Source organism: Muntiacus reevesi, chromosome X, assembly GCF_963930625.1.
Source record: "Muntiacus reevesi chromosome X, mMunRee1.1, whole genome shotgun sequence".
Lineage (NCBI taxonomy): Eukaryota > Metazoa > Chordata > Mammalia > Artiodactyla > Cervidae > Muntiacus > Muntiacus reevesi.
The window spans coordinates 17,633,953-17,648,130 of NC_089271.1; the positions used below are offsets into that span (position 1 = coordinate 17,633,953).

The 14,178-nt window shown below is 39.2% G+C and overlaps 1 protein-coding gene across 1 annotated transcript in view; it reads right to left on the reverse strand.

Annotated features, from left to right (window-relative positions):
- MAP3K15 (mitogen-activated protein kinase kinase kinase 15) overlaps positions 1-14,178 on the reverse strand; it is a 138,708-nt gene that overhangs the window by 107,890 nt on the left and 16,640 nt on the right. The window lies entirely within an intron of this gene.

Below are 14,178 nucleotides of genomic sequence, written 5' to 3' on the forward strand. Positions count from 1 at the left end.
CTACCATTAGTCCAAAATAAGTAATGAATTGATTAAAATTACCACCATGAACTGTGGAGGAAAAGCAACAGGAATAAACACCCAAAAATGAAACTCTCTTCCTTATTCAAAGTGTGGAAAATATAGTATCACTTAAAAATTGCTGGTGAATTTATTTTAAATGTTATTTCTATTAGGAAATTTATCATATTCAAAGAATATATTTAGCTTATGTGCAAAGTATTAAGTGTAATAAAATGAAAAACCACGCAACCGGCATGCAGCCCAAGACACAAAGCGTTATCTGTACTGTCAGAGCTCCATGTGCCTCCCCTAATTACATCTCTCCCTCCTGCCTGGAGAAAGTCTCTATCCTGACTGCTGTACTTTTCAGTTCTCTGCACATACCTGTATATGCATACTATATATTATTATAGTTATGAATTCCTAAACAGTATATTGTTTAATTTTTGCATGTTTTTGAACTTTATATAAGTAGTATTACACCATATGTATTCTGTGACTTGCTGTATTTTGGTGTAAAACAACCAAGCTATATGTCTAGCTCTAAGTTTACACATTTTCACTTTAGCATCTATGATAACTAGATGGCAATCTCACTATCCACCCTGTCTATAGACATTTTATTCAATGCTTCTTTTCCTATTTCCAACTGTTGTAATGACCATTCCTGCACCATGCTTCCAGTTCCCATGTTATCAACAACTGGATGACACAGATCACATGCCTCTCGAGTTGTGAACTAGAGAGACTTCAGTCAAAACAGAGGAGCAACACAGCACATCAGTAAAGAGTAAACTATTTGGCAGAAATCAACACAATTGTGTAAAACAATTATCCTTCAATTAAAAAACATTTAAAAATTTTAAAAAAGAGTAAAATTTGCCTAGCAGCATTCGTCATCATTTCAAACCTAGTCATTTTCCAGACAGTATCAAGAGCTCCAAGTTCAACTGGACTTCCCCACTCTGTGCAGCAGAAACTTGGGGAAATAATGTCCAAACTTAGGCTTGTGCTGCTGTGACTCACAGGAAGTCACTGAAAATCCCAATGAAACAGAACAGAGGTGAGGTGAGCAGGGGCATGAATAAACAAAAAGGTAGAGAGAAGCCACATCAGCGCCAGGTACCCCTGACTCTGGGAGATCTGAGATCGAGCATCGGTAAGCCTTGGGTGGGTCTTTTATTCTCTAAATTATGGGTTATCTGCTATATAAATGCCAGGCATTGTGTTTGGTGCCAGGGACAGAAGTGTGAACAAGGCATAATCCCTCTCCTCAAAACCATGTTTAATACAACAGGGGTGATGGGAAGGAAGCAGTGATTAGAATCAGGGTAAGGGAAGCTAAAGTGAGGGGAACAGTGACACCCCTGAGGGGACTGAACCCACACTCAGGTGGAGGGTGGCCAGGGAAGGCTGAAAGGATGCGCGCTGTTGGGACCTGAAGGTATAGAAGAGGCAGACAAATTGGGATGAGGATGTGGGGATGGAAAGGGAAGGAAAAAGAGTCATAGGAAGAGAAGCTAGCAAGTGCAAAGGTCAGAGGTCAAGTGGGATATACATATGGGGCCACTACAAATCATTTCATGGGCCCAGAACACCTTGAGAAGAGGAACTTGGAAAGGTTAGTAGGTGTCAGGCAGGGTTTGAAGGGCATGTTAAAGAGGGCTGGACACTAGCTTGAGACAATGGGAAACCTACAGTAGGGTGTTTCTGTTTGTTTTATTATGGAAAATTACAAATATGTGTGTGTGTGTGTGTGTGTGTGTGTGTGTATGTAAAAGTTCAGAATAACGTAACGTAATGAAAGCCCTGTACCCCTCACCACCCTTAACAATTGTCAGTATAGCCACCCTTATTTCATCTCAACTGCCATCCACACCACCCCTTTCAGATTATTTTGAAGCAAATCCCTCATAGCATACAATTTCATCCCCAAACACTTCAAAGTCTCATTATCTTTTTTAAATATCATGAAGGGCTTAAACAGGTGACTATCATATCTAAATTCACCCTTTAGAGGTTCCTGCTCAAGAAAGGACAAATGCATAATGCTAAGGAAACACTTTTACAACCCCAGCCTGGTTAATTTATCTCAAATGGATGTCTGCTCCCCACAGACATCTGCTCAGAGTCAAAAACCACACTGCAGTGGAATTAACTAGACATTCTGCCTATATGATTTTTCCCTGGACTCTATTACCTATTCAAATGAAAAAGAATGTGTTTCCCAGTGATGTTATTAAGAAGTGGCAATGCAGATGCTAATTCTAAGACCATAGGAAGTTCTGCAATTAGTTAAAGGAAAGGAAGCAAACGAGAATGGAAAGGGGCAGAGCAGAGGTGAATGAAGGACATCAGCTCCAAATCGTGCAAGCTATTTTCATAGGAAGCCTGCAACTTGGTAGAGCAGCTTGTTGCTAAGCAGATTAAATTTGAATCTGGTGACATAAGTTCCTCTCTCCTCTTTGAGAGGAACATGCCCTGTCAATGTTCTGTGCTAAGACCTGCACACTGGCCTCACCATCTCCACTAAGGAGCTTGTCTGGGGCTCCACCAAGGGTTGAAATGGAGACTTTTATCAGTGCCTCGTTAAAATGGGGCAGAATGAAGCACAATGGCTACTGCATGACTCAAGAGGGGAATACAGGACACGGGACATATCCAGGACAACAGGACAGCATGAGACTTTGTCATGCTACTGCAGAAAGGAAATCCTTTTCAAGAGGCATGGTTCAGCAAAGCTTTTACATAGTGAACTACTGAGGAAAAAAGGGGAGAAACAAAGACATGCTTGATGGAAAATGAACAAGACAGTTTCGTGTCATCCTTTGCAACAACACTCAAAGCATTTCCTGATCCTGGAAGTAAGCAAGGGCTGCCGCACCTGTGCACCCTGTATAAAGGGGATTATGATCAGCAAATACTGGGATAAGAGGCAGCAAGCACCCAAACTAAATGCAGCCCCTCGACTCTGGAAAAGAAGGTGGAGTAGCAGGAGTTGAGCTTACCTCCTCTTGTGAAAATACCAAAATCACAACTAACTGCTGAACAAGCATCAGTGAAAAAAACTGGAGCCTATCAAAAACCATTTTTTTAAACATTCAAAGACAAAGAAGCAGCCACAATCAGATGGTAGGAAGGCCACTTTCACTACAATCAAATTCCATTCCCACCAGATGAGTGACCCACAGACCTGAAAGAAATCATATTGCAGAATTTCTCCTGTTTGTTTGAGAGTCCCAAGTCCCAATTCAGGCTCCCCAACCTGGGGTTCTGGCACTGGAAAGAGGAACCCCCAGAGCATATGGCTCTGAAGGCCAGCAGGGCTTGAGTGCAGAACTCCACAGGATGGGGGAAACATGTTCCACTTTTGGAGGACACACACAAGGTTTCCTACATATTGGGACCCAGGGCAAAGCAGTACCTGCATAGGACCTACCTACAAGTCTTGAAGGGTCTTCTGAGGAGACTGGGGGGGGGAGTGAGGGCAGGGGCAAGGACACTGATGGCAGAGGCCCCGGAGAACACTGACCAGTGTGAGCTCTCCCGGAGGTCAGCATTTTGGCAACAAGATCTGGCCTACCCAAGAGACTACAAGTTCCAGTGCTGGAATGCCTCAGGGCAAGCCACCAGCAGGATAGGAACACAGCCCTCCTACTCCCCACGCCCAACAGCAGACAGGGTGCCTAAAGCCACACTGAGCCCACAGCCACCTCTAAACACACAACCTGACATGGCCCTGCCCACCAGAGGAACAAGACCCAGCTCCACCCACCAGTGGGAAGGCATCAGTCCCTCCTACCAGGAAGGATGCACAAGTCTCAGGATCGACCTCACCCACCAGAGGGCAGACACCAGAAGCAAGAGGAGCTACAATCCTTCAGCCTGCAGAAAGGAGACCACAAACACAGAAAGTCAGATAAAACGTGGTGGCAGAGAAACGTGTTCCAGATGAAGGAACAAGATTAAAACCCATAAGAACAACTAAATGAAGTGGAGATAGGCAATCTATCTGAAAAAGATTTTAGATTAATGATACTAAAGATGATCCAAGATCTCAGAAAAGAATGGAGGCACAGATTGAGAAGTTAACAAGAGATGTTTAATAAAGAGCTAGAAGATTTCAAGAACAGAGGTGAACAATGCAATAACTGGAATGAAAAACACACTAGATGGAATCAACAGCAAAATAAGTGAGGCAGAAGAATGAATAAGTGAGCTAAAAGACAGAATGGTGGAAATCACTGCCACAGAACAGAACAAAGAAAATATAATGGAAAAAAAAATGAGGACAGTCTCAGAGACCTTTGGGACAATATTAACTGCACTAACAGTTACATCATAGGAATCCCAGAAAGAGAAAAGATAAAGGACCTGAGAAAATATTTAAGGAGATTATAGCCAAAAACTTTCCCAAAATGAAAAAGGAAACACTCAAGTCCAGCAAGTGTTGAGAGTCCCATACAAGATAAAAACCCAAGGAGGAACACAGCAAGACACATATTAATTGAACTGACAAAAATTAAAGACAAAGAGAAAATATTAAAAGCAACAAGTAACATGCAAGGGAATTTCCAAAAGGTTACCAGCTGATTTTTCAGCTGAAAATCTGTAGGCCAGAGGGAGTGACATGATCTATTTAAAGTAATGAAAGGGAAAAATCTATACCCAAGAATACCCAGCAAGGCTTTCATTCAGATTCAATGGAGATATCAAAAGTTTTACAGACAAGCAAAAGCTAAGAGATTTCAACACCACCAAACTAACTTTCGGAGAAGGCAATGGTGCCCCACTCCAGTACTCTTGCCTGGAGAATCCCATGGACGGAGGAGCCTGGTAGGCTGCCATCCATGGGGTCACGAAGAGTCGGATACGACTGAGCAACTTCACTTTCACTTTTCACTTTCATGCATTGGAGAAGAAAATGGCAACCCACTCCAGTGCCGTCTATGGGGTCACACAGAGTTGGACATGACTAAAGTGATTTAGCAGCAGCAGCAGCAGCAAACTAACCTTACAATAAAACCTAAAAGAACTTCTCTAGGTGGAAGGGAAAAGGCCATGGTGAGAATCAAGAAAATTACGAGTGGAAAAGCTCACCAGTAAATGCAAACATAAAGTAAAGGTAGAAAATCATTCACACACTAATATGACATCAAAACCAGAAATCATGAGAAGAGAGAGCACAAATGCAGGATATTGGAATGCACTGGAAAATAAAAGACCAGCAACTTAAAACAATCTTGTACATATATAGACTGGTCTATCAAAATCTCATGGGAAGCACAAAGCAAAAATCTACAATAGATACACAGAGAAGGAAAAGCAACCCAAACAACATTCAGGACGACAGACATCACATCACAAGAGAACAGAAGAGGGAAGGAAGAAAAAAGATCTTCAAAAACAAATCCAAAACAATTAACAAAATGGCAATAAGAACATTCATAGTGATAATTACCTTAAAGGTAAATGGACTAAATGCTCCAACCAAAAGTCAAAGACTGGCTAAATGGATAAAAAGAAAGAAAACCAAACAAGACCTGAATATATGGTGTCTATAAGAGACCCACTTCAGATCTAGGGACATATACAGACTGAAAATGAGGGGATCAAAAAAGGTATTCCATGCAAACCAAAATCAAAAGAAAGCTCAAGTAGCAATACTCATATCAGACAAAATAGACTGTAAAATACGGAATGCTGGACTTGCCTGGTGGTCCAGTGGCTAAGCATCCTCCTGCCAACGCAGGGGACATGGGTTTGATTCCTGGTCTGGGAACTAAGATTCCACATGTCATGGGGCAACTGAGCCCATGTGCCACAACTGAGAGTAGCTGCCACTTGCTGCAACTGGAGAAAGCCCATGCACAGCAACAAAGAGCCATGTGCACTGCAATGAGGACCCAGCGCTGCCAAAAATAAAATAAAAATTTAAAAAAGAGGCAATAAGCCTATTAGAACGGCTCAAGTTAAAATTTAAAAAAATAAAGAATGTTATAAGAGACAAAGAACGCTGCATAATGATCAAGGGATCAATCAAAAAAGAAGATACAACAATTGTAAATATATATGCACCCAATATATGAACACTTCAATATATAAGACAAATGCTAGCAGTCATAAAAGGAGAAATCAACAGTAACAAAATAACAGTGGTGGACTTGAAGACCCCACTTCCATCAATGGAGAGATCATCCAGAAGGAATATCAATAAGGAAACACGGGCCTTAGATGACACATTAGGCTAGATGGACTTGATATTTGCAGAACATTTCATCTGAAAGGAACAGAATACACTTTCTTCTCAAGTGCACATGGAACATTTTGCAGGACAGATCACATATTGGGCCACAAATCAAGCTTCCATAAATTTAAGAAAACTGAAATCATAACAAGCATCTTTTCTGGCCACAACACTGTGAAATTAAAAATCAACTACAGGAAAAAACTGTACAAAAGAAAAAAAACCACAACATGTGGAGGCTAAACAATATGTTACTAAACAACCAATGGCTCACTGAAGAAATCAAAGAGGAATTCAAAAAGTAGATAGAGACAAATGACAACAAAAACACAGTGGTCCAAAACCTTTGGGATGCAACAAAAGCAGTTCTAACAGGGAAGTTTTTTAAAAAAATTATTTTAACTGGAGGATAATCACTTTACACATTGTGGTGGTTTTTGCCATACATCGACATGAATCAGCCACGGGTGCACATGTGTCCCCTCATCCCAAACCCTCCCTCCCACCACTCTCCCTACCTCATCCCTCTGGATTCAGGGCACCAGCTTTGAGTGCTCTGCTTCACGCATCAAACTCGCACTGGTCATCTACTTTACATATGGTAATATACATGTTTCAAAGCTATTCTCTCAAATCATCCCACCCTGGCCTTCTCCCACAGAGTCCAAAAGTCTGTTCTTCACATCCATGTCTCTTTCATAGCAATATAATCTTATATTAGGAAACCAGAAAAATCTCAAATAAACAACCTAACCTTACACCTAAAACAACACCTAAAGCACCTAAAGAACAAACAAATCCCAAAGAAAGAAATAATAAAGATCAGAACAGAGATGAATGAAAAACATACAGAAAACAATAGAAAAGATGAATTAACTTAGGAGCCGGCTCTCTGAGAAGATGAAATTGATAAAACTTTAACCAGACTCATCAAGAAAAAAAGGGGGAGGGCTCAAATCAATAAAATTAGAAATGAAAGGACTTCCTTGGTGTTCAGTGATTAAGAATCCACTTTGCAATGGAGGGGACGCAGGGTTAATCCTTGGTCAGGGAACTAAGATCTTACAGGCTGCAGAGGGACTAAGCCTACACACCAGAACGACTGAGCCCACATGCTCTAGAGCCTGTGTACCACAACTAGAGAGCCCATGCACTGCAACTAAGACTTGATGCAGCCAAATAAATAAATATTCCAAAAAAAGTAAATTAATTAAAAAAGAAATGAAAAAGGAGAAGTTACAACTGACACCACAGAAATACAAAAGATCATAAGAGACTACTACATGTCAACAAAATAACAAATCTAGAAGAAATGCACAGATTCTTATAAAGATACAATATTCTAAGACTGAACAAGAAAGAAATGGAAAATATTAACAGACCAATCACAAACACTGAAATTGAAATAGTGATTAAAAAACTTGCCAACAAATAAAAGCCAGGATCACATGGCTTCACAAGCAAATTCTATCAAACATTTAGAGAAAAGTTAACACTATCCTTCTCACTCTTCCAAAAAACCGCAGATGGGAAAACTCCCAAACTCATTCTATGAGGCCACCATCCACCCTGATACCAAAATCCAGACAAAGATATCACAAGTAAAGAAAATTACAGGCCTATATCACTGAGGAATACAGACACAAAAATCCTCAACAAAATACTAGCAAATCGAATCCAACAATACATTAAAAGGATCATACAAGGGGGCTTTATCTCAGGGGATTATCTGAGATAAAGGATTTATCTGCAAGGATTCTTCAATATGCACAAATCAATCAGTGTGATACACCACATATTAACAAATTGAAGAATAAAAACCATATGATCATCTCTTTAGATACATAAAATGATTTTGACAAAATTTAACACCCATTTACGACAAAAACTCTCCAGAAAGTGGGCATAGAGGGAACTTACCTCAACATATAAAGGTTGAATATGACAAATCCACTGCTAACATCATTCTCAATAGTCAAAAACTGAAAACATTCCCTCTAAGATCAGGAACAAGACAAAGATGTTCATTGTTGCCACTTTTCTTCAACACAGTTTTGGAAGTCCTAGTCAGGGCAATCAGAGAAGAAATAAAAGGAATCCAAACTGGTGGGGGGAAGCAAAACTGTCACTGTTTGCAGATGCCATGATACTACACATACAAAATCCTCAAGATGGTACCAGAAAACAACTAGAGCTCATCCATGAATTCAGTAAGTTTGCAGGATACAAAATCAATACACAGAAATCTCTTGTATTTCCAGACACCAATCACAAAAGAACAGAAAGAGAAATTAAGAAAACATCCCACTTACCATCACATCAAAAAGAGTAAAATATCTAGGAATAAACCTACCAAAGGAGACAAAAGACCTGTACTCTAAAAACTCTAAAAATGCTGGTGAAAGAAACCAAAGATGACATAGATGTAAAGATATACTATGTTCTTTGATTGGAAGAATCAATATCACCAAAATGACTATACTGTCTGAGGCAATGGACAGATTCAGTGCAATCCCTTTCAAATTACCAATGACATTTTTCACAAAGCTAGAACAAAAAGTTTTCTAATTTGTATGGAAACACAAAAGACCCCAAATAGCCAAAGCAATCCTCAGAAACAAAAACGGAGTGGAGCAATCAGACTCCCTGACTTCAGACTATACTACAAAGCTACAATCATCAAAACAGTATGGTACTGGCACAAAAACAGAAATATAGATCAACGGAATAGGATAGAAAACCCAGAAATAAACCCAAGTACCTATGGTAAATTAACCTATGACAAAGGAGGCAAGAAATACAATGCAGAAAAGACAGTCACTTCAATAAATGGTGCTGGGAAAATTGGACAGCTATATGTGAAAGAAGGAAATTAGAACATTCTCTAACACCATACACAAAAATAAACTAAAAATGGATCAAAGACCTAAATGTAAGGCCAGACTCTATAAAACTCTTAGAGGAAAACACAGGCAGAACACACTTTGACATAAATTGCAGCAATTTTTTTAGCTCCACCTTCCAGAGTAATGAAAATAAAAACAAAAATAAACAAATAGGGCTTAATTAAACTCAAAAGCTCCCACACAGCAAAGGAAATCATAAACACAACAAAAAGACAACCCACAGAACGAGAGAAAATATTTGCAAACAAAGTGATCAACAAGTGATTAATCTCCAAAATACACAAATAGCTCGTGTAGCTCTATGTCAAAAACATAAACAATCCAATCAAAAAAAAATGGACAGAAGATCTAAATAGACATTTCTCCAAAGAAGACATACAGATGGCCAAAACACACATGAAAAGATGCTCAACATCATTAACAGGGAAATGCAAATCAAAACTACAATGAGATATCATTTCTCACTGGTCAGAAAGGCCATCATCAAAAAAAATCTACCAACACTAAATGCTGGAGAGGGTGTGGAGAAAAGGGAACCTTCTTACACCCTCACTGTTGGTGAGGATGCAAACTGGTACAGCTACTATGGAGAACAGTATGGAAGTTTCTTAAAATACTAAAAACAGAACTATCATATATGACCCAGCAATCCCACTCCTGGGCATATATCCAGAGAAAACCATAATTCAAAAAGATACATGCACACCAATGTTTACTGCAGCATTGTTTACAATAGTCAAGCCACGAAAGTAATCTAAATGTCCACTGACAGACTAATGGATAAAGATGATGTGGTACATATGTATAACAGAATATTACCTGGCCATAAAAAAGAACAAAGTAATGTCATTTGCAGCAATATGGATGGACCTAGAGATGATCATACTAAGTGAAGTAAGTCAGACAAAGAGAAATATCATATGTTATCACTCATTTGTGGAATCTAATTAAAAAAATGATACAGGTGAATTTATTTACAAAACAGAGTGAGACTTACAGATATTAAAAATAAGCTTATAGTTACCAAAGGGGAAACTTCAGTGAGAGATAAATCAGAAGCTTGGGATTAACATACACACACCACTATATATGACAGATATCCAACAAAGACTACTGTCTAGCACAGGGAACTCTACTCAATATTCTCTGATGATATATGAGAAAAGAATCAGAAAAAGAATGGATAATTCAATCACTTTGCTGTACAACTGAACCTAACACAACATTGTAAATCAACTATACTTCAACAATTATTTTTTTTTAAGAAGGACAGATTGATAGCGCCACTGACAAAAAAAATTCCAAGTAACTCATGTTCAATTGGAAAAACATGTCAAACCCAAAGGTGACATTTGCCTGACATTTTTCAGTTGGCCCAACTGAGTGAGTTTACTTGGAAAAGTTCTACCACAATATTTGACCAGTTTATTTTTAGAACTTTTAAACACTAAGTTAGCAGATTTATAAATGACAAATAGGATAAAACATCAGTTTGGAATTCTTTATTATGTATGCAGAATTGAGTTTTTTCCCCTAAAGTATGTTAGTTGCTCAGTCATGTCCAACTCTTTGCGATCCCATGGGCTGTAGCCTGCCAGACTCCTCCATCCATGGGATTTTCCAGGCAAGAATACTAGAGTGGGTTGCCATTTCCAAGAGACTATAAATTACCTAAACACTTTAATCATCACAGTGGTCACTTGCTTTGCTATTCACAAACACTGTCATAGACATCTGTGTTGAATTTCAGAACTAGCCCATGAGGCAGGCTTGGTACCTGACTCTACTTTGTAGGTGGGGAAATGAGACAGAAAGAGTAACAGAATCACCCAAGGTCACACAGCAAGGGCACAGCACTCAGGGCTCCAAACAAGCCAAATCTTGTGCTCCCCGGGGCCCAAGTGAGACTTACAACTTCCTAGACTCACTTTCTGAAACTGAGTCACTGGGGAGGTGGGGCAAAACAGCTTATCGATCTAGGGCAAACAGTTTAGATAGCATCACCGACTCAATGGACATGAATCTGAGTAAACTCCAGGAGATAGTGAAGGACAGGGAAGCCTAATGTACTGTAGTCCATGGGGTTGCAAAGCGTCAGACATGACTTAGTGACTGAATAACAACAAAAAGCAAACAGATCACAGAAAAAAAGAGGTCAAAGTCAGATTTTCATTGACAAATGCACCCTATGCTCCAATTACCTTTAGTTTCCTTGATGCAGGCCAATCTCAGAGGAAAAGCCTATACAGAATAAATCTTCTTCCTTGATAATGGAACAAACATACACACACACACACACACACACACAACCTCTATACATCTTGGCTTAATAAACTTTAAGAAGTGATACCCCATCAGGGACTTCAAACAGCCAAGGCTCCCATTAAAACCCACTCTTAGCAGGAAAGTGTCTGAATTTCAAAGCTAAGTGCCCTTCCAACAATTTAAGAATCAATTTTAAAATGGTCTCACTACATGTTTACATGAAATAAGAAAATGAATGATGTAGAGGATTTTAGTTTACTAAAAACTTTTGAGTATTATCTTAGTGAAATGCCTTAAAAGGAATAAGTAAAACTATAAATTTTCTACTGTGGTTTAAAAGTATACTTTCAAAGCAAAGTATTAGTCAATACAATGGTAAGACAGCAAATGATTTACCATATAGTAAGATTGTACTGGCTCATGCCAGGCTTTAAATACATTCTAGGTTATCTATAAGCTTATCTCCCAGCAGAAAATAGGATATGATGAATATTCAAGTTAAGGTTGGCTGTGCCGAAATGAAAACAACTAGATTTCAGAATAATATTTCTGCCAAAGACATTTAAAAAATCTGATCGGATTTATGGCAACACTGGTCATCTAAAAACTACCTAAAAAACAACAGCGCCCATATTCACTGGACAGGAGGCACCCCCACTAATCCCAGCCAGAATTTAGACCTAATTTTATCCACTGCTGCTCAATACCAACATATGTGAGGGCAGGTCAATGGAAAGAATGTTGTGAAGTGTCATTTAAATCTAATTTTCCTATCTCATATGGAGGAGACAGTCTACCAGTTCAGGGTCAGGAAGTCAACAAATCCTAACCAAGTGCCATGTGGGATGGGTACTAGTTGCTTGGAATATTAAGTTTCAACTGGGAGCGTGGGGTGGGAAAGAGGGAGGATATCCGTAACCTATATCTTGTCCCCTGCTTTCTAGTATCTTTTTGGTAAGAATGACCAAAAAAATAAGTCATTTTTGTATTTTATAGGTATGATTGAGATATGTCCATTTACCAGTTTTTTCTCTTTTTTTTCTCATTTATTTTTATTAGTTGGAGGCTAACCACTTTACAATATTGTAGTGGCTTTTGCCATACATTGACATGAATCAGTCATGGATTTACCTGTGTTCCCCACCCTGATCCCCCCTCCCACCCAGTTTTTTTTTTAAAGAAAGATGCCATATATAAGCAAACTATGCTTACTCACAGAGGTGAATGGAGTCATTGGGCTGAAGTTCAGACCACTTGCAGTGAAATATTTATAATATCAAGTGTAGCATGAATTAAGCCACACATATGTTGCTTTTCCAACTAACAAGGCAAAAAAAATGTGCAGCTTTATACTGCAAGCTAGGGTGCATTCATCACTTCAGATGGTAACAATATCCTGTGATTTCACGCTTCACAGTTTTGACTTTGGGTTCCCTTTGAAAACACTACCTCATACTCTCATTTTTAGCAGCTTCCTTCAACTCTTTTATAAAGGAATCTGCTTTGACATGACTCTCTTTGGCAGATTTTTTAGCAACTTATTTCTTAAAATCTTTTCTGACCAGCAGCTAATGACCTCGTGGTCTAAAAGGTCTGTGTCACACATTACCTTCAAGATGTGGGCAGTTTTAGAGATGAGCAGAGCTTGATGTACTGCTACGGCACCCTGCAAACTGCCAAGAGGGTACTGCTGAGCTTTTCTGTTAGAGTGGCAAAATTGCAGGAATTTCCTTAATTTGTTCTTGAATCACCTCCTTAAAATGACCACCAGTCAGCACAAGAGGACCCTTGACTTCTACATCAACTTCGACCATAATACCCTCTTTGTTTTTAACAAAATAAACCGCTCCTTCAAGGTCATCGCTAGGTGCCAAGACTTTTGCTGATTTGTCCCCCATTCTGTGTTCTAAGCTTCCCAAGTGGTGTCCAACCACCAGTCTGTGGAGGGCAACTGACTTCATGTCATGGTGGTGATGGTGACTCATTGCTAGATATGGGGCCATTTTCTTTCTTTTAATCCCTTCTAATTTCCTTTGTTCCATGTACCAATTTCCTTTTTCTTAGGTGGTTCTCTGAAAAGAAATATGCAGAGCTTATGATCCTCATCAAGCATGCCTTACTAGCCAGAAGCTTTACAAAAATTACTTAGCAAGAACAAGTATTTTGGATGCGAGATTTTTATTCTCAGGACAGAGAACACATTTTTTTTTTTTTATTGAACCCATCCAACAAGTCTTGAAACTTTGGCCTTGTGAGATCCAACTGACAATCCAACAGTCATTGTAAATATCCAGATGGACTTTGCTTCCAGCTCACAAACAATGTATTTGGAGGGCTACACTGAAGGCCAATCAAGCACCTTTATCATGTAAACCATTTCATTTTGTTTCATTTATTCTACTTCTTTTGCACCACCCCCCACTCCAACTTTTAGTCACACAGAGTATCAGGTATGGACAGAACTGGTCTGATAAAATGCAGTTGGCACTGAGGCTACTTTTACTTATTGGTAATGCTTGCTGGGATACAGAGATATTGTATCATATTCTGGTTACTACTGCCCATGAAAAAAAATCATTTCAAAATTTAATGGTACAAGTCTGAGTTCTGGCTCCAAGTAAGATGGAATGAATACATTCCACTCTGTCTCTCCGTGAATGCATCTACTAAAACTAGACAGAATGGATGGAACAGCTATTTCAGGAGTGTGATGAGTAAGTGGAAGCAAGCAGACTGGAGATGACGACCAGGTTTGAG